Here is a 27,568-nt window from a genome sequence, read left to right as displayed (position 1 = left end):
TCACTCACGGCACCCTGTGCCTGGCACAGTTTGCCCATCGTCTGAGGCTGCAGGGGAGTCCTGGCCTGGCCTCTGCATTCCAGGGAGGCCGAGGGTGCCCAGGGGTCGCCATGTCCACTGGACTCAGCAGTGGGTGGGAGGGTGGGACCACCAGGAGGGTTTTCACAGCTGCCACACAGCAGGAGCCGCGCAGGGCCCATGGGACAGGGTGCCTCTTCGATGGCCGCAGCAACAAAGCTGAAACTGCAGAGCAGCGTCCACACTGGGAACAGAGGATCATGGGGATGGGCCAGCCACCCCTACGCGCTCAGCAGCCTTGCAGGTGTCCAAGGAGTGGAGGGACAGACCTCTACAATTCTTGAGGTCAGTGTGACCCACGTCTTGGTCCCCAGGAAAGATGGTGAGCTGCACGGTGTCCACGCTGAGGTCCTACCTCCCACGACGACCCGTCCTTGTGTGTCCCACCGCCATTTATGTGGCTCTTGGATGCTCCCAGTCATCTGCGGCTAAGTCCTGTAGTGCCCAATTCTTGTCCTCTCCAGTTTCCTACTCAATTCGACATGCTGCGGAGGGAAGTGTCCTCCCTTCTTCTGCCCTCGCTCCTGGACATCTGTCTGGCCAACCCACTGGCCTGCACCCAAGTCTACCCTTGTCCCTCAGCCCCACTTGGGATAATGGGAAAGACCAATGCCTCTGTCCTTGGTCCACTTGTGCCTTCAGCCTTGAGACCCATAGGTCTCCTGACGTGTCCACCTAAAGCCCTGCTGTCCCTCTACTCCAGAACTCCCTCAGGGATGCCAGTGCCCACCCTCCACACTCTGCAGTCTGGCTTCGGGTTCTCGCCTTTCCAACTGATTGCCAGGACACCCCATCCTCAAGTCTGGTAAGTTGGCCCCGTGCACACCCCGCCTCTGAGCAGCAGCTCAAGCCACACTGGAAGGGCCTGGCCTCTGGGGTGGGCTCTGCCTATCCCTGAAGTTTCACTGGCCACCTTCACAAGGATGTCCTCCGGCCATTCCACCCACGGGCAGCTCTTCCTTACAGCTCTGAGATCAGCACAGACCCAGGAGGGGCACGGTGAGAACAGAGGCCCTGTGGGGCCCTCCTCCTCACTGCCACCTTCAGTGTTCTGTCAGGGCCTAGGAGAGAGATCCCAGCGTCAACTGCGCAGGCCACCTCCATGATGCTCCAAGCCAGAGCTCTGAGGGTGTCAGGGTGGCTGCCCAGTGCAGCATGGGCCTCTCCCCGCTCTGGGTGCAACAGCAGGTGGGACTTAACCTCCCAAAGAGACTCACAAGTTCCCACCTGCTCCTGACAGTGAAGAGAGATGGGGTCCTGCCACATGCAGTCAGCCTCCACCTCCACCCATAGTTCCCTGCTGTCCCTCAGTGCTCAGCCCCCACCTCCACCCATAGTTCCCTGCTGTCCCTCAATGCTCAGCCCGGACCTCCTCCCATAGTTTCCTGCTGTCCCTCAGCGGTCAGCCCCCACCTCCTCCCAGAGTTCCCCGCTGTCCCTCAGTGGTCAGCCCCCACCTCCTCTAATAGTTCCCTGCTGTCCCTAAGTGCTCAGCCCCCACCTCCTCCCATAGTTCCCTGCTGTCCCTCAGTGATCAGCCCCACCTCCACCCATAGTTTCCTTCTGTCCCTCAGCGGTCAGCCCCACTTCCACACAAAGTTCCCCACAGTCCCTCAACGGCCAGCCCCCACCTCAACCATAGTTCCCGACTGTCCATCAGTGGCCAGCACCCACGTCTACCCATAGTTCCCTGCTGTCCCTCAGCGGGGAGCCCACACCTCCACTCATAGTTCCCTGCTGTCCCTCAGCGGTAAGCCCCCACCTCCAACCAGAGTTCCCAGCTGTCCCTCAGCGGTCAGCCCTCACCTCCACCCATAGTTACCTGCTGTCCTCAGCGTCCAGCTCCCACCTCCACCCAGAGTTCCCTGCTGTCGCTTGGTGCTCACCCCCACCTCCACCCATAGTTCCCTGCTGTCCCTGAGCGGCCAGCCCCAACCTCCACCCATAGTTCCCTGCTGTCCCTCAGCGGCCTGGCCACAACTCCAACCATAGTTCCCTGCTGTCCCTCAGCGGTCAACCCCCATCTCCACCCATAGTTCCCTGCTGTCCCTCAGCAGCCAGCCCCCATCTCCACCCATAGTTCCCTGCTGTCCCTCAGCGGTCAGCCCCACCTCCACCCATAGTTCCCTGCTGTCCCTCAGTGTTCAGTCCCACTCCACCTATAGTTCCTTGCTGTCCCTCAGCTCTCAGCCCCCACCTCCACCCATAGTTCCCTGCTGTCCCTCAGCGGTCAGCCCCCACCTCCACCCATAGTTCCCCTCTGTCCCTCAGCGGTCAGCCCCTACCTCCTCCCATAGTTCCCGCTGTCCCTCAGCGATCCGCCCGCACATCCTCCCATACTTCCCAGCTGTCCCTCAGCGCTCAGCCCCCACCTCCACCCATAGTTCCCTGCTTTCCCTCAGCGGCCAGCCCCCACCTCCACCCATATTACCCTGCTGACCCTCGGCGCTCAGCCCCCACCTCCGCACATAGTTCCCCTCTGTGCCTCAGTGGCCATCCTACACCTCCACACATACTTGCCCGCTGTCCCTCAGCTCTCAGCCCCTGCCTCCTCCCATAGTTCCCCGCTGTCCCTCAGTGGTCAGCCCCCACCTGCACCCATAGTTCACTGCTATCCCTCAGCTCTCAGACCCCCACCTCCACCCACAGTTGCCTGCTGTCCCTCTGTGCTCAGCCCCACCTCCACCCATAGTTGCCTGCTGTCCTTCTGTGCTCAGCCCCAACCTCCACCCATAGTTCCGTGCTTTCCCGAAGCAGCAAGCCCGCACCTCCACCCATACTTCCCTTCTGTCCCTCAGCAGCCAGCTCCCACCTCCACCCAGAGTTCCCTCATGTCCCTCAGCGGTTAGCCCCCACCTCCACCGACAGTTCCCTGATGCCCCTCAGTGGTCTACCCCACCTCCACCCATAGTTCCCCGCTGCCCCTCAGAGGTCTACCCCCACCTCCACCCATACTTCCCTGCTGTCCCTCAGCGGCCAGCTCCCACCTCCATCCAGAGTTCCCTCATGTCCCTCAGCGGTTAGCCCCCACCTCCACCGACAGTTCCCTGCTGCCCCTCAGTGGTCTACCCCACCTCCACCCATAGTTCCCCGCTGCCCCTCAGAGGTCTACCCCCACCTCCACCCAGAGTTCCCTGCTGTCCCTCAGCAGCCAGCCCCCACCTCCACCCATAGTTGCCCACTCCACCCAGAGTTCCCTGCTGTCCCTCGGTGCTCAGCCTCACTTCCACCCAGAGTTCCCTGCTGTCCCTCAGTGTTCAGCCCCACCTCCACCCAGAATTGCCTTCTGTCCCTGGGTGCTCAGCCCCACCTCCACCCATAGTTTCCTGCTGTCCCTCAGCGGCCAGCCCCGACCTCCACCCATCGTTCCCTACTGTACCTCAGGGGTCAGCCCCACCTCCACCCAGAGTTCCCTGCTGTCCCTCAGCGGTCAGCCCCACCTCCACTCATAGTTCTATGCTGTCCCTCCATGCTCAGCCCCCACCTCCACCAATAGTTGCCTGCTGTCCCTCCTTGCTCAGCCCCCACCTCCACCCATATTTCGCTGCTGTCCCTCTGTGCTTAGCCCCCACCTTCATCCATAGTTCCCCGCTGTCCTCAGGGGTCAGCCCACAACTCCACCCAGAGTTCCCCTCTGTCCCTCAGCGGTTCGCCCGCACATCCTCCCATAGTTCCCAACTGTCCCTCAGTGCTCAGCCCCCACCACCTCCCATAGTTTCCCGGTGTCCCACAGTGCTAAGCCTACACCTCCTCCCATAGTTCTCTGCTCTCCCTCAAAGGTCTGCCCCACCTCCTCCCATAGTTCTCCACTGTCCCTCAGCGGTCAGCCCCCACCTCCTCCCATAGTTCCCTGGTGTCCCTCAGCGGTCAGCCCCCACCTGCGCCCAGAGTTCCCTGCTGTCAATCAGCGCTCAACCCCCACCTCCACCTATATTTCCTTGTTTTCCCTCAGTGGCCAGCCCCAACCTCCACCCCTAGATCCATGCTGTCCCTCAGAGCTCAGCCCCCACCTCCACCCATAATTCCCTGCTGCACCTCAGTGGTCTACCCCACCTCCATCTATAGTTCCCTGTTGTCTCTCACCAGCCAGCCCCCACCTCCACCCATAGTTCCCTGCTGTCCCTCAGCGCCAAGCCCCCACCTCCACCCATCTTTCCCTGCTGTCCCTCAGGGGTCAGCCCCAACTACACCCATCGTTCCTTGTTGTCCCTCGGGGGTCAGCCCCCACCTCCACCCAGAGTTTCCTGCTGTCCCTCAGCGGTCAGCCCCACCTCCACCCATAATTCCCTGCTGTCCCTCAGTGTTCAGTCCCACTCCACCTATAGTTCCTTGCTGTCCCTCAGCGGTCAGCCCCCACCTCCACCTCTAGTTCCCTGCTGTCCCTCAGCGGTCAGCCCCCACCTTCTCCCATAGTTCCCTGCTATACCTCAGCGACCAGCCCCCGATTCCACCCATAGTTCTCTGCTGTCCCTCGTTGCTTAGAACCCACCTCTACCCATACTGCTGTCCCTCATGGGCCAGCCTCCCTTCTGCACCTCAGTGGACAGCGCCAACCTGCACAAATATTTCCCTGCTGTCCCTCAGAGAAAAGACCCCACCTCCACCCATATTTCCCTGCTGTCCCTCAGCACTCAGCAGCACGTCCACCAATAGCTCCCCGCTGTCCCTCAGAGCCCAGCCCAAACGTCCACCCATAGCTCCCTGCTGGCCCTCAGCGGTCAGCCCCAACCTCCACCCATACTTACCCGCTATCCTGGGAACTCAGCCCCCACCTCCACCCAGAGTTCCCCGCTGTCCCACAGCGGCCAGCCCCAAGCTCAACGCACAGTTCCCACCTGTCCCTCAGCGGCCAGTCCCCATGTCCACCCATAATTCTCTACTGTCCCTCAGCGCTCAGCCCCCACCTCCACCCGTGGTTCCCCGCTGTCCCTCAGCGGCCAGCCCCCACCTCCTCCCATAGTTCCCCGCTGTCCCTCAGCGGCCAGCCCCCACCTCCACCCAGAGATCCCTGCTGTCCCACAACGACCATACCCCACCTCCTCCCATAGTTCCCTGCTCTCCCTCAGCTGTCTACCACCACCTCAAACTGTCATTCCCTGCTGTCCCTCAGCGGTCAGCCCCCACCTCCACCCAGAGTTCCCTGCTATCCCTCGGTGCTCAGCCCCCACCTCCAACGATAGTTCTCCGCTGTCCCTCAGCGGTCAGCCCCACCTCCACCCATAGTTCTCCACTGTCCCTCAGCGGTCAGCCCCCACCTACTCTCATAGTTCCCTGCTGTCCCTCAGCGGTTAGCCACCACCTGAACCCATATTTCCCTGCTCTCCCTCAGCAATCAGCCCCACCTCCACCCATAGTTCCTCGCTGTCCCTCAGCGGCCAGCCCCACCTCCACCCATAGATCCCTGCTGTCCATAAGCGGCCAGCCCCCACCTCCACCCATACTTCCCCGCTGCCCCTCAGAGGTCTACCCCCACCTCCACCCATAGTTCCCTGATGTCCCCCAGCAGCCAGCCCCCACCTTCACGCATAGTTCCCTGCTGTCCCTCAGTGTTCTGCCCCACCTCCACCTACAGTTCCCTGCTATCCCAGGCGGTCAGCCCCTACCTCAACCTAGAGTTCCCTACTGTCCCTCAGTGGTCAGCCCCCACCTCCACACATACTTTCCTGCTGTCCCTCATCAGTCAGCCTCCACCTCCACACATAGTTCCCTGCTGTCCCTAGGTGCTCACCCCTCATCTCCACCCATAGTTCCCTTCTGTCCCTAAGTGGCCAGCTCCCACCTCCACCCATAGTTCCCTGCTATCCCTAGGTGCTCAGCCCCCACCTCCACACATAGTTCCCTGCTGTCCCTAGGTGCTCAGCCCCCACCTCCACCCATAGTTGCCTGCTGTCCCTAGGTGCTCAGCCCCCACCTCCACCCATAGTTCCCCCCTCTCGCTCAGGGGTCAGCCCACAACTGCACCCAGAGTTCCCCACTGTCCCTTAGCAGTCCGCCACCACATCCTCACATAGTTCTCCGCTGTCCCTCAGTGCTCAGTCCCCACCTCCTCCAATAGTTGCCTGCTGTCCCACAGTGGTGAGCTCACACCTGTTTGCATAGTTCCCCGCTGTCCCTCAGCGGTCAGCTCCACCTCCACTCATACTTCCACACTGTCCCTCAGCGGCCAGCCCAACTTCCACCCATAGATCTCCGCTGTCCGTCAGCGGCCAGCCCCCACCTCCACCCATTTTCCCTGCTGTCCCTCAGGGGTCAGCCCCACCTCCACACAGAGTTTCCTGCTATCCCTCAGCTGTCAGACCCACCTCCAACCATAGGTCCCTACTGTCCCTCAGCGGCCAGCCCCCACCTCCACCTAAAGTTCCCTTCTGTCCCTCAGCGGACAGCCCCCACCTTCTCCCATAGTTCCCTACTGTACCTCAGCAGCCAGCCCCCAATTCCACGCATAGTTCCCTGCTGTCTCTCTGTGCTCAGCCCCCACCTCTACCCATAGTACCCTGCTGTCCCTCAGTGGCCAGCCTCCCTTCTGTCCCTCAGTGGACAGTCCTCACCTCCATTCATATTTCCCTGCTGTCCCTCAGAGGCAAGCCCCCACCTCCACCCATAGTTCTCCGCTGTCCCTAAGGGGTCAGCCCCCAACTCCACCCAGAGTTATCCGCTGTCCCTCAGCGGTCCACCCCCACATCCTCACATAGTTCCCCGCTGTCCCACAGTAGTCAGCCCACCCCTCCTCCCATAGTTCCACTCTGTACCTCAGCGGCCAGCCCCCACCTCCTCCCATAGTTCCCCGCTGTCTCTCAGCGGTCAGCCCCACCTCCACCCATAGATCCCCGCTGTCCCTCAGCGACCAGCCACACCTGCACCCATAGATCCCTGCTGTCCCTCAGCAACTTGCCCACAACTCCACCCATAGTTCCACGCTGTCCCTCAGCGGCCAGCACCCACCTCCTCCCATGCTTCCGCGCTATCGCTCCGCGGCCAGCCCCCACCTCCACAAAGAGTTCCCCGCTATCACTCAGCGATAAGCCCCCACCTCCACCCAGAGTTCCCTGATGTCCCTCAGGGGCCAGCACCCACCTCCTCCCATAGTTCCCTGCTCTCCCTCAGCCTTCTACCACCACCTCCACCTGTCATTCCCTGCTGTCCCACAGCAGTCAGTCCCCACCTCCACTCAGAGTTCCTTGCTGTCCCTAGGTGCTCAGCCCACACCTCCACCCATAGTTACCTGCTGTCCCTCAGCGGCCAGCCCCCACATCCACCCATAGTTCCCTGCTGTCCCTCGGTGCTCAGCCTCTACCTCCACCCATAGTTCCCCGCTATGCCTCAGGGGTCAGCCGCCAACTCCACCCATACTTCCCTGCTGTCCCTCAGCGGTCAGCCCCCAAATCCAGCCATAGTTCCCTGCTGTCCCTCGATGCTCAGCCCCTACCTCCACCCATAGTTCCCCGCTGTGCCTCATGGGTCAGCCGCCAACTCCACCCATAGTTATCCGCTGTCCCTCAGCGTCCGCCCCCACATCCTCACATAGTTCACCACTGTCCCTCAGCGCTCAGCCCCTACCTCCTCCCATAGTTCCCCGCTGTCCCTCAGCAGCCAGCCCCCACCTCCTCCCATAGTTCCCCACTGTCCCTCAGCGACCAGCCCCCACCTCCACCCATAGTGCCGCAGTGTCCCTCAGCGGCCAGCCCCCACCTCCACCAGCGGCCAGCACCCACTTCCTCCCATAGTTCCGTGCTGTCCATCAGCGGCCAGCCCCCACCTCTTCCCAAAGTTCCCTGCTGTCCCTCAGTGTTCGGCCCCACCGCCACCCATAGTTCCCCGCTGTCCCTAAGCGGCCAGCCCCCACTTCCCCTCATAGTTCCCGGCTGTCAATAAGTGACCAGCGCCCACCTCCCGCCATAGTTCCCCGCTGTCCCTCAGCAGCCAGCTCACACATCCACCAATAGTTCCCTGCTGTCCTTCAGCGGCCAGCCCCCACCTCGACCCATAGTTCCCTGCTGTCCCTCAGCGGCCAGTCCGCACCTCCACACATAGTTCCCTCCTGTCCCTCAGTGTTCAGCACCACCTCCACCTACAGTTCCCCGCTGTCCCTCAGTGGTCAGCCCCTACCTCAACCTACATTTCCCCGCTATCCCTCAGCGGTCAGCTCCACCTCCACCCATAGATCCCTGCTGTCCATAAGCGGCCAGCTCCCACCTCCACCCATAGTTCCCTGCTGCCCCTCAGAGGTCTACCCCCACCGCCACCCATAATTCCCTGATGTCCCCCAGCAGCCAGCCCCCACCTCCAACCATACTTCCATGCTGTCCCTCAACGCTGAGGCCCCATCTCCACCCATAGTTTCCTGCTGTCCCTCAGCGCTCAACCCCCACCTCCACGCATAGTTCCCTGCTGTCCCTCAGTGTTCTGCCCCACCTCCACCTACAGTTCCCTGCTATCCCTCAGCGGTCAGCCCCTACCTCAACCTAGAGTTCCCTACTGTCCCTCAGCGGTCAGCCCCCACCTCCACACATACTTCCCTACTGTCCCTCATAGGTCAGCCTCCACCTTCACACATAGTTCCCTGCTGTCCATAGGTGCTCAACCCTCACCTCCCTTCTGTCCCTAAGCGGCCAGCTCGCACCTCCACCCATAGTTCCCTGCTATCCCTAGGTGCTCAGCCCCCACCTCCACCCATAGTTGCCTTCTGTCCCTAGGTGCTCAGCCCCCACCTCCACCCATAGTTCCCCCCTCTCGCTCAGGGGTCAGCCCACAACTCCACCCAGAGTTCCCCACTGTCCCTCAGCGGTAAGCCCCACCTCCACCTATAGTTCCCTTCTGTCCCTCAGCGGTCAGCCCCCACCTTCTCCCATAGTTCCCTACTGTACCTCAGCAGCCAGCCCCCAATTCCACCCATAGTTCCCTGCTGTCTCTCCGTGCTCAGCACCCAACTCTTTCCATAGTACCCTGCTGTCCCTCAGTGGCCAGCCTCCCTCTGTCCCTCAGTGGACAGTCCCCACCTCCACCCATATTTCCCTGCTGTCCCTCAGAGGCAAGCCCCCACCTCCACCCATAGTTCCCCGCTGTCCCTCAGCGGCCAGCCCCCACCTCCACCCATAGTTCTCCGCTGTCCCTAAGGGGTCAGCCCCCAGCTCCACCCAGAGTTATCCGCTGTCCCTCAGCGGTCCGCCCCCACATCCTCACATAGTTCCCTGCTGTCGCACAGTGGTCAGCCCACACCTCCTCCCATAGTTCCACTCTGTACCTCAGCGGCCAGATCCACCTCCTCCCATAGATCCCCGCTGTCCCTCAGCGACCAGCCACACCTCCAACTATCGATCCCTGCTGTCCCTCAGCGACCAGCCCCCACCTCCATCCATAATTCCCCGCTGTCCCTGAGCGGCCAGCCCCCACCTCCTCTCATACTTCCGCGCTATCCCTCAGCGCCCAGGCCCCACCTCCACAAAGAGTTCCCCGCTATCACTCAGCGATAAGCCCCCACCTCCACCCAGAGTTCCCTGCTGTCCCTCAGCAGCCAGCACCCACCTCCTCCCATAGTTCCCTGCTGTCCCTCAGCCGTCTACCACCACCTCCGCCTGTCATTCCCTGCGGTCCCTCAACGGTCAGCCCTCACCTCCACCGAGAGTTCCCAGCTGTCCCTCAGTGGCTAGCCCCCACCTCCTCCCATAGTTCCTTGCTGTCCCAAAGTGGTCTACCCCCACCTCCACCTGTCATTCCCTGCTGTCCCTCAGCAGTCAGCCCCCACCTCCACCCATAGTTCCTTGCTGTCCCTCAAAAGCCAGCCCCCACAGCCACCCATAGTTCCCTGCTGTTTTTCAGTGGCCAGCCCCGACCTCCACCCATATTTCTCTGCTTTCCCTCAGGGCTAAGCCCACTCTTCACCCCATAGTTCCCTGCTGTCCCTCAGCGGTCTATCCCCACCTCCATCCATAGTTCCTTGGTGCCCCTCAGCAGTCTACCCCCACCTCCACCCATAGTTCCTTGATATCCCTCAGCGGCCAGCCCCCACCTCCACTAATAGTTCCCTGCTGTCCCTCAGCGCTCAACCACCACCTCCACCCATCTTTCCTTGCTCCCTCAGTGGTCAGCCCCCACCTCCACCCAGAGTTCCCCGCTGTCCATCAGCAGTCAGCCCCACCCCCACCCATAGTTCTCCACGGTCCCTCAGCGGTCAGCCACAACTCTTCCTATAGTTCCCTGCTGTCCCTCAGCGGTCAGCCCCCACCTGCACCCATAGTTCCCTGCTGTCCCTCAGCTCTAGGCCCACCTCCTCCCAGAGTTCCCTGCTGTCCCTCTGTGCTCAGCCCCACCTCCACCCAGAGTTGCCTGCTGTCCCTTGGCGGTCAGCCCCCACCTCCTCCCATAGTAACCTGCTGTCCCTTGGCACTCAGCCCCCACATCCACCAAAGATCCCCGCTGTCCCTCGGCGCTCAGACTCCACCTCCACCCAAGTTGCCCGCTGTCCCTCAGTGGCCAGAACCCACCTCTTCCCGTAGTTCCCTGCTGTCCCTCAGTGTTCGGCTCCACCACCACTCATAGTTCTCCACTGTCCCTCAGCGGTCAGCCCCCACCTCCTCCCATAGTTCCCTGCTGTCCCTCAGCAGTTAGCCCCACCTGCACCCATAGTTCCCTGCTGTCCCTCAGCTCTCAGCCCCCACCACCTCCCAGAGTTGCCTGCTTTCCCTCGGTGGTCAGCCCCACCTCGACCCAGAGTTCCCTGCTGTCCCTAGGTGCTCAACCCCACCTCCACCCATAGTTGCCTGCTCTCCTTCGGCGCTCAGCTCCCACCTCCTCCCATAGTTACCTGTTGTCCCTCGGCGCTCAGCCCCCACCTCCACACATAGTTCCCTGCTATCCCTAGGTGCTCACCCCCCACCTCCACCCATAGTTCCCTGTTGTCCCTCAGTGGCCAGCCCCCAACTCCTCCTATAGTTCCCTGCTATCCCTCAGCGGCCAGCCCCCACCTCCACCTACAGTTCCCCGCTGTCTCTCAACGGTCAGCCCCTAACTCAAACTACATTTTCCCACTATCCGTCAGCAATCTGCCCCACCTCCACCCATAGTTCCTCGCTGTCCCTCAGCGGCCAGCCCCACGTCCACCCATAGATCCCTGCTGTCCTTAAGCGGCCAGCCCCCACCTCCACCCATACTTCCCCGCTGCCCCTCAGAGGTCTACCCCCACCTCCACCCATAGTTCCCTGATGTCCCCCAGCAGCCAGCCCCCACCTCCAACCATACTTCCCTGCTGTCCCTCAGCGCTGAGGCCCTACCTCCACCCATAGTTTCCTGCTGTCCCTCAGCACTCAACCCCCACCTCCACGCATAGTTACCTGCTGTCCCTCAGTGTTCTGCCCCACCTCCACCTACAATTCCCTGCTATCCCAGGCGGTCAGCCCCTACCTCAACCTAGAGTTCCCTACTGTCCCTCAGTGGTCAGCCCCCACCTCCACACATACTTTCCTGCTGTCCCTCATCAGTCAGCCTCCACCTCCACACATAGTTCCCTGCTGTCCCTAGGTGCTCACCCCTCATCTCCACCCATAGTTCCCTTCTGTCCCTAAGTGGCCAGCTCCCACCTCCACCCATAGTTCCCTGCTGTCCCTAGGTGCTCAGCCCCCACCTCCACCCATAGTTGCCTGCTGTCCCTAGGTGCTCAGCCCCCACCTCCACCCATAGTTGCCTGCTGTCCCTAGGTGCTCAGCCCCCACCTCCACCCATAGTTCCCCCCTCTCGCTCAGGGGTCAGCCCACAACTCCACCCAGAGTTCCCCGAAGTCCCTCAGCAGTCCGCCACCACATCCTCACATAGTTCTCCGCTGTCCCTCAGTGCTCAGTCCCCACCTCCTCCCATAGTTGCCTGCTGTCCCACAGTGGTGAGCCCACACCTGTTTGCATAGTTCCCCGCTGTCCCTCAGCGGTCAGCTCCACCTCCACTCATACTTCCACACTGTCCCTCAGCGGCCAGCCCAACTTCCACCCATAGATCTCCGCTGTCTGTCAGCGGCCAGCCCCCACCTCCACCCATTTTCCCTGCTGTCCCTCAGGGGTCAGCCCCACCTCCACACAGAGTTTCCTACTATCCCTCAGCTGTCAGACCCACCTCCAACCATAGGTCCCTACTGTCCCTCAGTGGCCAGCCCCCACCTCCACCTAAAATTCCCTTCTGTCCCTCAGCGGTCAGCCCCCACCTTCTCCCATAGTTCCCTACTGTACCTCAGCAGCCAGCCCCCAATTCCACGCATAGTTCCCTGCTGTCTCTCTGTGCTCAGCCCCACCTCTACCCATAGTACCCTGCTGTCCCTCAGTGGCCAGCCTCCCTTCTGTCCCTCAGTGGACAGTCCCTACCTCCACTCATATTTCCCTGCTGTCCCTCAGAGGCAAGCCCCCACCTCCACCCATAGTTCCCCGCTGTCTCTCAGCGGCCAGCCCACACCTTCACCAATAGTTCTCCGCTGTCCCTAAGGGGTCAGCTCCCAACTCCACCCAGAGATATCCACTGTCCTTCAGCGGTCCGCACCCACATCCTCACGTATTTCCCCGCTGTCCCACAGTGGTCAGCCCACCCCTCCTCTCATAGTTCCACTCTGTACCTCAGCGGCCAGCTCCCACCTCCTCCAATAGTTCCCTGCTGTCCCTCAGCGGTCAGCCCCACCTCCTCACATAGTTCCCCGCTGTCCCTCAGCGGTCAGCCCCACCTCCTCCCATAGTTCCCCGCTGTCCCTCAGCGGTCAGCCCCATCTCCACCAATAGTTCCTCGCTGTCCCTCAGCGGCCAGATCCACCTCCACCCATAGATCCCCGCTGTCCCTCAGCGACCAGCCACACCTCCAACTATCGATCCCTGCTGTCCCTCAGCGACGAGCCCCCACCTCCATCCATAATTCCACGCTGTCCCTGAGCGGCCAACCCCCACCTCCTCCCATACTTCCGCGCTATCCCTCAGCGCCCAGCCCCCACCTCCACAAAGAGTTCCCCGCTATCACTCAGCGGTAAGCCCCCAACTCCACCCAGAGTTCCCTGCTGTCCCTCAGCAGCCAGCACCCACCTCCTCCCATAGTTCCCTGCTGTCCCTCAGCCTTCTACCACCACCTCCACCTGTCATTCCCTGCTGTCCCACAGCGGTCATCCCCCACCTCCACCTGGAGTTCCTTGCTGTCCCTCAGCGGCCAGCACCCATAGTTCCTCCCATAGTTCCCTGCTCTCCCTCAGCCGTCTACCACCACCTCCACCTGTCATTCCCTGCCGTCCCTCAGGGTTCAGCCCCCACCTTTACCCATAGTTCCCTGCTGTCCCTCAGTGGTCAGGCCCCACCTTCTCCCATAGTTCCCTGCTGTACCTCAGCGGCCAGCCCCCAGTTCCACCCATAGTTCCCTGCTGTCCCTCGGTGCTCAGCCCCCACCTCTACCCATAGTACCCTGCTGTCCCTTAGTGGCCAGCCTCACTTCTGTACCTCAGTGGACAGCCCCCACCTCCATTCATATTTCCCTGCTGTCCCTCAGAGGCAAGCCCCCACCTCCACCCTTAGTTCCCTGCTGTCACTCAGCGGCCAGCCCCAACCTCCACCCACAGTTCCCAGCTGTCCCTCAGCGGCCAGCCCCCACCTCCTCCCATAGTTCCCTGCTGTCCCTCAGTGTTCGGCCCCACCACCACCCATAGTTCCCCTCTGTCCCTAAGCGGCCAGCCCCAACCTTCTCCCATAGTTCCCCACTGTCCCTCAGCGGCCAGCCTCCACCTCCACCCAGAGTTCCCTGCTGTCCCTCAGCGGCCAGCCCCCACCTCTTCCCATAGTTCCTTGCTGTCCCAAAGAGGTCTACCCCCACCTCCACCTGTCATTCCCTGCTGTCCCTCTGCAGTCAGCCCCCACCTCCACCCAGACTTACCTGCTGTCTCTGGGTGCTCCACCCATAGTTCCCTGCTGTCCCTCAGAGGCCAGGCCCCACCTTCACCCATACTTCCCTGCTGTCCCTCAGTTGCCAACCCCCACCTCCACCCATAGTTCCCTGCTGCCCCTCATAGGTCTACCTCCACCCAAGTTCCCTGCTGTCCTTCAGCGGCCAGCCCCCACCTCCACCCATAGTTCCCTTCTGTCCCTCAGCGACCTGCCCCACCTTCACCCATATTCCCTGCTGTGCCTCAGCGCTCAACCCCCACCTCACCCATAGTTCCTTGCTGTCCCTCAGTGGTAAGCCCCCACCTCCAACCATAGGTCCCTGCTGTCCCTTACCGCTCAGCCCCCACCTCCACTCATTGTTCCCTGCTGCACCTCAGTGGTCTACCCCCACCTCCATTCATAGTTCCCTGTTGTCTCTCACCAGTCAGCCCCCACCTCCACCCATAGTTGCCTTCTGTCCTTCAGCGGCCAGCCCCCACCTCCACCCATCTTTCCCACTGTCCCTCAGGGGTCAGCCCCACCTCCACCCAGAGTTTCCTGCTGTCCCTCAGCGATCAGCTCAACCTCCACCCATAGATACCAGCTGTCCCTCAGCGACCAGCCCCCACCTCCACCCATAGTTCCCTGCTGTCCCTCAGCGACCAGCCCTCACCTCCACCCATAGTTCGCACTGTCCCTCAGTGTCCAGCCCTCACCTCCTGCATAGTTCCGCACTATCCCTCAGCGGCCAGCCCCCACTGCCACCCATAGTTCCCTGCTGTCCTCAGTAGCCAGCCCCCACCTCCACCCATATTTCCCTGCTGTCCCTCAGTGCTAAGCCCGCACCTCCACCCATTGTTCCCTGCTGTCCCTCAGTTGTCTACCCCCACCTCCACCCATAATTCCCTGCTGCCCCTGAGTGGTCTACCCCGACCTCCACCCATAGTTCCCTGCTGTCCCTCAGGACCTGCCCCACCTCCACCCATAGTTCCCTGCTGTCCCTCAGCGCTCAATTCCCACCTCCACCCATTATTCCTTGCTGTCCCTCAGTGGCCAGCCCCCACCTCCACCCATAAGTCCCTCAGAGCTCAGCCCCCACCTTCACCCATATTTTTTTGCTGCACCTCAGTGATCTACCCGCACCTCCATGCATAGTTCCCTGTTGTCTCTCACCAGCCAGCCCCCACCTCCATCCATAGTTCCCTGGGGTCCCTCAGTGCTCAGACCCCACCTCCACCCAGAGTTCCCTGCTGTCCCTTGGTGCTCAGCCCCACCTCCACCCATAGTTGCCTGCTGTCCCTCAGCGGCCAGCCCCCACCTCCACCCATCTTTCCCTGCTCTCCCTCAGGGGTCAGCCCCACCTCCACCCATCGTTCCCTGCTGTCCCTCAGTGGTCAGCCCCTACCTCTACCCATAATTCCCTGCTGTCCCTCAGTGGCCAGCCCCCACCTCCACCCAGAGTTTTCCGCTGTCCCTCAGTGTTCAGCCCCCACCTTCTCCCAGAGTTCCCCGCTCTACCTCAGTGGTCATCCCCCACCTACTCCCAGAGTTCCCTGCTGTCCATCAGTGGTCAGCCTCCATCTCTACCCTGGCTCCACGCAGCGGCCGAGGTGCATCATGTATTCACACTGACTTCATTAGAACCCTGGACATCGGAACTCTATCTACAGGGATTTTGCCCCAACTTTTCTGACTTTAGAATCTACCCAGGTACTTGTCAGGGTGTTCAGTGGTGACATTCAGGTGAGAGGTGGCATTTTCTTGGGGGGTGGAGTGCCAACATTCACTAGTCTCTGCCTGGCACTTGGCTTATTTCCTGCTCATGACCTTCGTGAATGTCTGCATCCAGATCTTGGTGGGGATATGTCTCCTTGCTAGTGGATAAGGCCCAGGAGCGAGGTCTGGGGCCCCGTGGCACATGTATTCCAAGCCTAGAAGACATAGCTGAGCTGTCCCGCCCACCTGCCCATACACCTGCTCCCATTTGGGCCCGTGTTCCTCTATGGCCTCCAACATGTGCCTCAGAGGCCAAGGTTCAGAGGACCACCCCCACCTTCTTTCTGACACAGTGCTCCACCCCGTCCCTCCTGCAGTTGCTCTCCGCCTCTTGACAGAGGGGTCATTTGTGTCCAGAGTCTGAGACACTTCCCTCACCTGTGACTAGCGCTTTTGTTTCTTAATGGCTTCCTTTGAAGAAAGGCCAACTCAGCCCCCTTCTCTCCTCTATGACTCGTATTTTTCATGACTTATTTAAGAAACTTTGTCTAATCCAAGACCACAAAGGTTGGTTTTCTCCTATTTTCCCCCTAATATTCGTAGTTATAAAGTTTTGACCTCTGACTCGTTTGAATCATACCTGTGTGTAGTGTGAGGAAAGGGTCAAAGTTCTTTTTATCCACACAGATACCCAGATATTTTAGTACCATTTATTTAAAAAGCAATTCTTTTCTCTAAAAATAACCAAGGCACATTTTTCAAAATTCAGCTGAGCTCATAAGCTGATTCGTTTCTGGACTCTTAATTCTGTTCTGCTGACCTGTGTGTCCGTCCTTCTGTAATACTTGCTGTCTCGAACATGCAGTATTTAGAGAAGACTTAAATCAGACAAACTCCTCAGGCTTTGGTCATTTAAAAAACTGAGTATCCTTGGTGTCTTGAATTTCCATATACATTTTAGGATGAGCTCATGAATTTCCACAAAATTCTACATGTATTTTCAAGGATATTGATTAAGTTTATAGGTCAGCCTGGAGAAGAGTTCCATCTTCATGATAATGAGTCTTCCAGTTGGTGGACTCAGGATCTTTCTCCACATATTTTGACACTGTGAAATTTCTTTGTTTATTAGCATCCAGGGCACATGTGCTTTACATAGTTTGTTAAATTTATTTCTTAGTACCTTATTTTTTATCATTGTAAATGGGTGTTTTGAATGGTTTTAAGATTAGCATTAAAAAGTAAAATGGATTTTGTGTGTTTCCATAATGTCCTGAAACCTTGTAAAATGCACGTAGTAATTATAGCTTATTTTGTAATTTGCTCAGGATTTCTGTGTAAACATTCATATCACCTATGAAAAAAAAAAAGAAAATATTTCATTTTCAGGCCCAAATTACTTTAGATTTTTCTTGTCATATTTGTACGATGACTTCCAGTGAAACTTTACATAAAACAGTGAAAGGATACATTTTGCCTTCCTCCTGACTATAAGCAGAAACCTGCAGGTGTTTTTTCCACTAAATACAGACTTAGCTGTGTTCACAGACTCCTTGCATCAAGGTGAAGGGTCTCTTACTCCTGTGCATGAAGAGCGCCACCTCGAATCTGGGCTTCCTGTGGTCCGGTGTTTCTCTGCATCTATTGAGAGGATCTGAATCTGATTACAGTAGTGAAGCTTCCCATCAGTCTACCCTCGGGTGGTCACTGAACCTTGCCTTCCTGGATGCACCCACCTCCTGTGTGTCTGGCACCCTTTTTATATGCGGTCTCCTTGGTTTGCACATACTTTGATAAGAATTTTCACAGCCGTGTTTTTTGAGAATACCAGTATTTACATTTCTTGGGATTTTTTCCCCTTTGGGGGGACTGAGAGAAAACTGAAGTCCTAGATGTGGGAGTTCTTTCCTTCTCTCGCTTCTTAGAGAGCCTTCACTAGTGGAAGCGTCTGGGCCTGGAGGTGCTTACACAGGCACGTGTGGGTCTAGTTTTAACTCTTATTTAAATGTCCATAGTAGACATAGGTGGCTGGGATTTCTCTGCCTCCTCCAGTCCATTTTATAATTCCTAGTTTTTGAAAAATTTGTCAACTTCATCTAAAGTATCAAAGTTGCAAACATGAATTTTTTCATATAATTTCTTTATTACCATTTTAAAAATGTCCACCAGGTTCATATTGATGTCGAGCAAAGTCTAATGTGATTTCCTCTTTTAACCAGTCTGAAAATGGCTGATCTTTGCCAGTCCAAGTGACAGCAGTCCAAGTGTCACAGGGGGCTGGTAGTCCCACTGTGGCCATAGGGTGGTTGACATCAGGAGCACTTCTACTCGTCCCCTGCCCTCTCTCTTCATGGTCACCAGCGTCTTCATCTTCCTCTTCCTCTTCCTCACCCAACAGAGCAATGCTGAACTCACAGAGCAATGACAGCAAACTTCAGGCCACATTTAACCGTGAGGCCACAGTCCCAACCGCTGACCTGAAGTGGTCATCGGAACTGTCTGGTTCTACTGTAAGTCTAGACTGTGGCTCTGTGATTTAAATGGGTCTCGTCCCTTTCGTGTCTCCTATTCAGTTGCTGTTTCTTTCGTGTCGAATGTCTTACTGTGTCTTTCTAATTTCTCTGTTGACTATTTAGCTGATTTTCCTTGATGCTGTAGGTGATGTTTTACCTCCAGTTAATACTGACATTCACCCACAACCAAGTGAGAACTTCATGTCAGAGCGTCCTCATTTGTCCACTCCTTAGGTGACTTATTGCCATATATATCATATCAATATACATCATAAACCTTAAAATGTACTTTATAAACTTTGTTTTAAGTTGTCATGGGTGTTTAATAAAGTCAAGAGAATCAAAGAAATACACAACATGTATTAAGCCACTACTGTGTTTCAAAATAAGGTCAAATCAATAAAGTCTGATTTCTACTGCGTATTTACCAGTCCCTGTGTTGGTCACTTCTTTTGTGGATCTGAGGGTTCATCTTGAAGCCTTCACTCTGAAGACCTCTCTGGATGTTTTTATACTGCAGGTCTGCTGCAAGAATTTCATCAGCATTTGTTTATCCAAGATCCTTTTCTGTCTTTGTGTGTAAGAGACAGATTTGTGGGCTATATGATTTTTCTTTCAGTACTTTGAATATTTTATCCCACCCTCCATGCTTCCCACTCTTCTGGATGAAAACACTCATAAGTCACATTGTTCCTTTCAGAGCACGAATTGTCCTGACGGCTTTCAAGGTGTGCTCTCTGAGGTTTGCGTGGCAGGAGCGTAAGGCGTCCAGACGCATTTCTTCTTCTAGGGCACTTACTTAGAGTGTTATAGGTTTGCAAATCGATGGAGAATTCCAGGCACTAGTGCTCTGATTGTTCTATGATTCCCCACTTGTAGGTGTGTTGGAGAGCCTCATCCTGTTCCCAAGATCTGAGAGTCTCTTCAGCTTTACTCTGTCTTTTCCTTGCTCCTAACATTGGATTTTTATGGATCTGTCCTTTTTAAGTGGACTCCTTCGTCTATGTCCATGTGCTGACAGACCTATTCAGCTGATTTTTATTCCACGATGTGCTTTTCAGCTCTGGAATTTGTGGCTTTTTAATATAGTTATGTAGTTTTATACAGTTTTCATGTCTTCATGGGTTTATTATATCACTCACTAATCATGTATTTTTATTGAGTTATGGATCATCTTTGATTATTTGAATGTATGTGTGAGAGCTAATCTTCAGTTACTGACCACTAGCTCCAAGTCAAGGACTACAGGAAGGACCTGGTTTTGGGTGGCCTTTCCTCTCTGCGCCCAGGGTTAATCATTCTTGGTTGCAATGGGACACTGTAGATGACACATATGGCAACTTTGGATTTTGTGTTCTTCTGAGGGCTGTCTGCCCTGTCTTGCTAGAGCACTAATATGCCTGCACCAGAGTGGAATGTGGTCATCCATGGCCTGCTGGGTTCCTGAGTACTCAGGTTGTCAGCCAGGGGTTTAGTCAGAGGCCATGCTGTGGCTTCTGAAACTGCTCGCCCTCTGCCCTCAGGCCAGCTGTCTCCAGTCCAGGGAGCCTGCAGGGCGCCCAGGCTCTCCAGGGTCTTGCACACCAACGCATGCCGCCTTCAGCAGAGGAGGTGTGGAGAGCTCTCACTTAGTCCCTTTCCAGCGGCCAGTCCTGCCCAGTTTCTCTCCCCATGTCCTTCTGTCTTGCCACCCTAAGCAAATGCACTACCCCTACTATTTAAATTTTCAAGATTTTTTAAAAGAATAACAACTATTTTCTTTCAGGTGCCTTCAGATTATTCTTTCACAAACATCTTATATATAAATTGACTAATACTATACAGTGAAAATGGGTTCCACAGGGCATCTAAGTACATTTAAGAATACTAATGACATTTTTCTCCATGGGGCACTAGTATGAGTTTCTGAAAGTGTTAGAAGAGCTTTAGACACACTGTGAGGGACGAGCAGCCAGCTTTTGGGATGGCCTTTTTATCCCTTTGTTTCCACCTTTTCTGACTTTCTCTCTGATAATGTGAAGAGATGGTCCACTCACCTCATGGGATGGTTAGTGCAGACTCCTCGGCCTGGTCACACTGACCTCTGTCCTCACATCTTCAGGTAAACTCAACATGTTCCTGGGGATTTTCATCTGTGTTGGAATATGCCAACGGGGGCCCCGAGTTCAAGGGATCATTAGGAACTGTGTTCCTAGGCATCTGCTTTTCTTATTCTTCAACACATTTTATTTAAGGAAATGAAGAACTGTAGCTCCTAGGGCGTGCGTTGCACCCTTACCTAGGATGCAGGCCCGGAGAAGCAGGCCCCATGGAGGACAGAGCTGGGAGGCCGGTGAGGGAGCCAGGGTGCAGCCGAGAGGCTTCGCAAAGTGGCAGACCGTGGAGCCAGGGTGAGCACCCTTGTCCCACCTACGTGGACAGCGGGGCCGCAGGCCAGGAGGAGCGGCTCAGGGCTCCAGGCCAAGGCAGTGTGGACCGTGAGCAGCTCTCCTTCACCTTCAGTAGCTTGATTCGTGTTTCAGAGAGAAGCTCAGGAAAACTTGTGAGTAGCAGTTGAACTAGGAAACACTGGTCGGATGACCTCTGGCTCAAATCTTCTCTCTGCAGAGCTTCCTGGGAGCACGCCTTCTCTCAGCTCCGTGGACTGACTACATGTGACATTCACCCAGATCTCCTGGAATGGAAGTCCAGGATTGCCCCCAAGGGAGAGAGGGTGCTGGAGGGTGCTAGAGGCTCCCAGAGGACGGAAGGGCCCATGCCTGGGTGGGGCCCAGGAGCCAGGTGGGAAAGCAGGCAGGGCCTCAGGGCCACCAGGTGAGTGTGTCTTCTCCAATGGGTGGATATTTGCACTGGTTGAAGGCAGAGGCACCTGGGAGGCAGAGGCTGCAGGAGGTTAAGAGGAGGCAGTGGGTATCCCTGGGCTCTGCCTGACCGTGAGGCCATCCCTTCCTACCAGGCACACACGAGCAGTGTTTGCCACAGGACGGCTGCTGGAGGGTTAGAGTGCTGCTTCCTAAATATCACTTGTGCCAAGAAGGTTGCTGTGTCTGTGCTAATTTGGACTTCATTTCAGATTGGAAATTTCTTAGAAGAAATCACATTTGGGAAGTGACTTGGTTATAAATGGAGTAAGAAACCAGACATCAGCTGTGGGTCATGAAATGGTACTCCTTTATTACTGCACGGAAAGAATCTAGCATTTCTAAAATTTCCAGAATTAGACCTGGCAAATGTCCTGAATTCGTGGCTATAATTTTGAAATGTATGCCTGGATCAAACCCTTTCCAGGTTTAGCTCAGTTGTCCTGACACAGTACCTGGTTGTCTATAGAATTAAGCCCTGAAGGTCTTGACCACACATTCCTAAAACCAAACACCCCAAACCTCAGAACTTGAAATACATCTTTATTCCCTTTTGTGCTCAAAAAGGGAGAAAGCTGAATTCTGTGCTCAGGCCTTCTGTAAATATTTACTGAGCACTTATTCTATTTGTAAATACTTACCAAGCACTTACGACATCTATAAAGACTCACTGAGTACTTACTACATCTATAAGTACTTACTGAGTACTTACTACATTCAAGTCCTGGCTAAACCACTGTGAGAAACAAAGGTGGCCCTGTGGTTCTACAACTGAGGAGGACCTGAATTCAGTCAGCTACCTGGAAATCTGATTGCTTCTTAGTCATTCAGTGTCCTATAAATCACTGCTAGGAAGGACAGCACCAATCCTACCCAGGTAGCATCCACACAGATGATGTAGTTTTTAAAAATCTACCCGTGGTCTGCACAGGATTTGCCAGGACTGAGCCAGACTTGGCACAAGTGGGAGTGACAGCGTATGGTGCGGGTCCCTCCTTCACCTCTAGATCTCCTTCCTTGTGGCACTTCCCTTTCCTCTCTAAAGCCCAGGTCCGCTTCCCTCTGCAGGCCCCACCCCAGGGCTCCTGCTACTTGGCCGATTTGGAAGGCAAAACTCTTGCCAACCCCTTCACTGTGCTTCTGTGCCCTACACTCTTGCTAAGCAAGGCCTGAGCTGGGTCACTTAAGCATCTAAAATTTAAGCCCCCTTCTGGAGCCAGAAAGGTGTCCTTTGTTCAGCAGGATTTTGTCTTTGTCCTGCGCAGTGCACATTCACTGAGCAAGTAGAACACAAGTGATCACAGCCCATGTCCTTAAGGCAACGCACAGGCCAGTGGCCTGCTCCCAGGTGCCCGCCACCAGCAGGAGCTTTGACAATGGCTTGTCACCTCCACAAGGAGAGTAGCATTTAAACCCACCTATTTTTTCCATTATGTGAAGTCATTTAAGGAGGCTTATTTCTTTTTAATAGCAAAAAGAGACAAATGAATATTTATCATTTTAAGCATCTTTTGAAAATCAAAATTACTCTTTAATCCCAATTGTGGTTATTAACCAATTATTTCTTTCACATCTCATTTAAATAATTTATTGCAGAACACACTCAAGGACAATTCTCAGACCCAAGCACTGCTTCAAGTTCACATAATCACGGCAGCCTTGGAACAGCATGCATTCCCAGCCCGAGGGCTCCCACAAGGCTGCATGGCTTTGCAGGGGCAGCTGCCTACCTGCCCATGGAGGGGACAAGAACCCAGCAGCAAGCCAGGCTGCACCGTGCCAAGTGTAAGTGCCACGTGGTAGGAGCACTCGCACAACCACCCGTGGGCCTGAGCCGGAGTGTTTGCTCCTGCGCAGGTCTGTGGGCTGGGCTGGTAGCGCTGTGCAGAGGGCGCAGGTTGCAGGGTAAAGAGGCGGACAAGCAGAAGCTGAAGGCTCTGAAGGACAGTTTGGTACTGGCTCCCGACCAGGTTCTGTGGTGGGCAGGCAGCAGAGACCACTTCTGTGGTTGCCCTCCTTTTCTTGACACATGATCAGAGTAAGATATCCATAGATACTACGGCCACTGTGAACCAAGACCATGGATCTCTTGGTATGTCGGAGAGAGGAATTTGCATATTCCTGAAACCCTTAGAATCACTATTTTGTTTGTTGTTGTTGTTGTTTTTAAGGGAGAGAGAGATTGAGGAGGAAAGGTTTTGGAGGAAGCTGATAAGACCCAGCCTGCCCTCACTGGCCTGTGGACCTGTGACCTGGAAGCAGGGCGCCCACCCCTGGCAGGCTCCAAAGACAGAGGACAGCCTGGGCCACCCGTCCACCTCCTGCAGGCCGTTACCCTTCCCTGGATGGGGCCCTCGAGGGGCCAGCGGCAGGCGCAGGGAAAGGAAGCCTACTCTTGTGCCAGGCAACCCAGCAGGCTCACAGCTCCCGGGGAAGTGGGAGGAGGCGCATGGGATCTAGAGTGCAGGATTGCCTGGCCCCACAGGCTCCTCTTTTCCAAAGTGTGTTGCTGCCCTTCCTCTGCAGTGGACCTGCACCATGGGCCTGAGAGGACCCAGGAGAAGTCCACGGTGGGCATTTCATGCTGAAAGACACTGTTGATAGATGACTTCACATGAAAACACTTCTCAACACAAAAATGCCAAAATTTGTTGAGACCTTGAAGGTAGAGTGTAAAAAAAAGTTTTATGAATGTGTAAATTTTATATTGAAGACTCTCTGGGAGTCAGAATTAATACGGCAGAGCTGACTGACGAATGTGAGCAAGATTATCAAGCAGGTCAAGAATTCTGAACTCCAGTGAGGGATAAAAAATACATTTACAAAATAAAGGTTTGGAAGAATCATTACGTGATCAAGGTGTGTGGTTTTATATGAAGAGACATAGTTTGGAAGACTTCTTTTTGAAGAAGGGCATCTTTGAGCTATAGAATGAAGTCACAGGTGTCCAGCACACATACAGTGGACTTTCATGAGCAGAACACGCCTGCCTTTCCCGGAATTCTCTTCTAGCGCCTTGGGCCCACCGCTGCTGCCTGCTCCAGCGGCAGCCACTGCTCTGACCATGATGCCACCTTGGTTTTTCCTCTTGGAATTCTCACAGTAGAGTCTTGTAGGAGGCAGTCACTGGGCCTGGCTCTTCATTCTAAGATCTGTCACATTGCTGCAAGAAGTCACAGCTCAGTGGTCCTTGCTGCCTTAGAGCTTCACGTGTAACACTGGCTCAACCACGAGTCCCTGCATGGTCTGCAGCTCCCAGCTGCTGAGACATTGCTGTTCAATATTCAGTCCACCAATTCCCTGTTTTCCAGAGTGTTACCATTTACAAGATGATGGGTGTCGCCATTCCACAACCCCCGGAGCTGACAGTGAATCTCTGTTGCATGTTATCTTTTCAGATGGGGAATTCAGTTTCCCTCTGAAATCTGATGTGCATGTTCCTGATGGTAAAGTCTGGTGCCTTTCACTGTGATCATTGGCCATCTTGGCCTGTGTTTTTTCCCAATGATGTTGTTATTTTTTTTTTTTAATTTGGTCAGATGTGTTACATTTTCGGGTGTGAATCTTTTGTTGGATGGGTATGTGGCAAGTATTTTTTCCCTTGCTCTGGGGCTTATCCTTTGGCTCTTTCAATAGTGTCTTTTGATAATCACAAGTACTTAACCTTATTGTGTCCAAATTCTTCAATTTTTTTCTCCTTTTAAAGAAATCTCTGCTTACTCCAATCATAAAGATGGTCTATTGTTTCTTCTAAAAACTTTGGCTTTATTTTTCACATTGAGATCTGCAGCGCACCTGCACTTACCTGTGAATTGATAGGGATAATCGGCTTTCCCTGTGGATGGCACATGGCCCCAGACCCTCGCCCTGTGCTGTGCACATGGGGAGCAGACCAGCCCCACACAGATCCCACCTGGGGACACACTGGTGCTGGTAGCCTTCAGGGATGTGGCTGTTTTCAGTGTCAGGTCTTGCACACTTGCGTTTGATTTATTTTTGTATGTTTTATACGTGTAGTTATAAATTTTTCCCACTATGCATTTTTTATTATATAGGAATTTGATTGATTTGTACAGAGAGTAACCTTGCTAACTTGACTTTTAATTCTAGTAGCTTGCAGAAACTTCTGAATTTTCTAAACTCATAATCATGTCATCTGCAGAGTAATTTAGTTTTAAGACAATAAATACATCAGCCGGATTCTAGGCAGAGTGCTGAAAAGTGTGAGATGGAAAGAGTTCACTCTTATCCCTCTACCTGTGTTTCTTTTATAAACTCTTCTTCATTCGGGAAATACAGAGAGCACACAGACACACATGCGCTAAAATCTGCAGGTGTGCCTGGAGTGGAAGAGGACACAGAGTAAAGCTGAAGAGGGGACTTGGGCATTTCTGTTGGCAACTTCTGTGAGCTGTTTGATTGGCAATGCAGTGAGATGCCGCAGGGGAGATGAAGAGGCTCCTGTGCCTGAGACGGCATGTGGTCCACTTTGCATCTGAATTCCTTCCCATCGTCATGAAAAATGTGTATTCAAGAGATTGATCTGCATGAGAATATGATGGCTCTCCTTTCTCAAAGAGGAAATAAAATCATAAACTTTATAGCTATTCTTTTTTTCTGATTATCGTTACTTTTAATTAAAACATCTTTGGGTTTTTTTCCTGATAAGGCGATATGAAGAAAACCTAGGACTAAGGCCCGGGGCAGGTAGCACTTTTCTCAGATATTGACCTTAGGCTCTTGTATCTGGAGCCTGCAATTGCTTGGGGCCAGAGGCACAGTGAGCTGGAGATGCAAATGGACCAGGGACCACCATGTCCAAGTGCACGTGGACTCGGCTTCTCTCGGGAGATGGAGTGTGCCGCTTGGCCCAGCACTTCAACACATAGTGCTTGGTGCTGAGACTCCGAGCAGTGGATCAGGGCCCAATCCTGGGCTGGCAGCTCAGCAGACAACTTGGAGGGCCGCTTGCCCCACACTGTTCTCCTGGAGCCTGGTGGCTTTCTCCATGAAAAGTTGATAGAAAAGGAAAGGAGAGGAGGGTAAGGGATGCTGGAGGCACTACAGGAGGACGGCGATGAAAGGGCAGACATTAAACTTGCTGTTAAGTAATAGGACCGGAGCAGCTCAATGAAGAGCACTTTCCTGGCACACGCAGCCTGGGCCAACCCCAGCCCTGCAGGTGCACACATGCACACACGTGCATACAGAGAGATGGGCACACATGCACACATACACATGCTCAGGTGCACAGAGACATGCACACACATGCACACGCACAGGTGTACACAGACACACACATGCACACACGCATTCACAGGTGCACACAGAAAGATGCGTACACATGTGTATGTGCACACATACATGTACATGTACACGTACACACACATGCACACAGACACATTCACACACACATGCACTTACACATGCACAGGTGCACATAGAAATGCACACACATGCACATGCATACACGTACATGCACATGTACACAGAGAGACATGCACACACATGCATGCACACATGTACATGCATGTGCACACAGAGACATTCACACACATATGCACATATACATGCACAGGTGCACATAGAGGTGCACACCCATGCACATGCACACACGTACACGCACATGCACACAGAGAGACATGCACACACATGCACACAGAGAGACATGCACACACGTGCACACAGGCATGTGTGTACATACATACAGGCATGCATACTCATGAACACATGTGCTCACACAAGCACACATATGTACACACCTGCACAAGGAGGCAAAAAGAGCCATAATTCCTTCAAAAGACTAAAGAGCATTCATCTCTCTCCTGATTTGCTGAAGGGAACCATAATTTGGACAAACATGAACAGAAATCCTAGAAAGAAGTTGACTCTGCCCGGCACATAAGGCCCCCCAGGCTACCCCACCTGCCTGGTGAGTTCCTGTTATTGTTTTCTTCTGTTTCATCTTATTGGTTGTTTGTTTGATTATTTGTTTTTTGGCATTTTCCAGAAGATGCCTCTGTAGGACTGTCAAACAATTAATTATACTGTAGAAAAATGTAAAATGTCATTTCTATGTCCTTAAAAATAACTGGACATATAAGGAATAGGAGAAAAGTCTCGACTTCAAAATAGAAGTAGGAAAAAGACCCTTTATTGGATGAGAGCAGTGAGTGATGGCCATTCTCTCTGCAGCAGGCTTGTGGGGCTGCTCTCTGGGGTTCATCTCATCTGGTTAGACATCAAGAGGGACCAACAAGCGTGGCCTTTGAGGGTTGCAAGAAAAAGCTTAGGGCAGATCCTGGAGGGCAGTCTCAGAGCGGGGGTTCACTCAGGACAGGGAGCATGGTTAGTAGTCCTGGAGGGACGGCCAGGGTGCATAGCACAGCCTGGTGACTGGCACCTTGGGGAGGGACATGTGACACTGAGTCCTCACAGAGCTGCCGTGGGCATTCTTAGAGGGAAGAGCGTGGAGGTGCAGGGAGCAGAAATGTCAACCCAGGAATCCTATGGGCAGGGACAGCATCAGGGTCCT

At 54.9% G+C, this 27,568-nt stretch overlaps 1 long non-coding RNA gene across 1 annotated transcript; it reads left to right on the top strand.

Moving 5' to 3' along the window:
- The first annotated feature begins 4 nt into the window (after window positions 1–4).
- Window positions 5–25,640, top strand: LOC144373126 (uncharacterized). The gene is made up of 5 exons (XR_013432892.1): window positions 5–363; window positions 782–883; window positions 20,780–21,336; window positions 22,630–22,818; window positions 23,205–25,640. It is a non-coding gene; the product is annotated as an uncharacterized LOC144373126 (long non-coding RNA).
- The last annotated feature ends 1,928 nt before the right edge of the window (window positions 25,641–27,568 follow it).

The sequence above is a fragment of the Ictidomys tridecemlineatus genome, unplaced genomic scaffold (assembly GCF_052094955.1).
Source record: "Ictidomys tridecemlineatus isolate mIctTri1 unplaced genomic scaffold, mIctTri1.hap1 Scaffold_240, whole genome shotgun sequence".
NCBI lineage: Eukaryota > Metazoa > Chordata > Mammalia > Rodentia > Sciuridae > Ictidomys > Ictidomys tridecemlineatus.
Note: the sequence above shows the minus strand (reverse complement) of the source record. Positions and strands in the feature narration are given on the sequence as shown.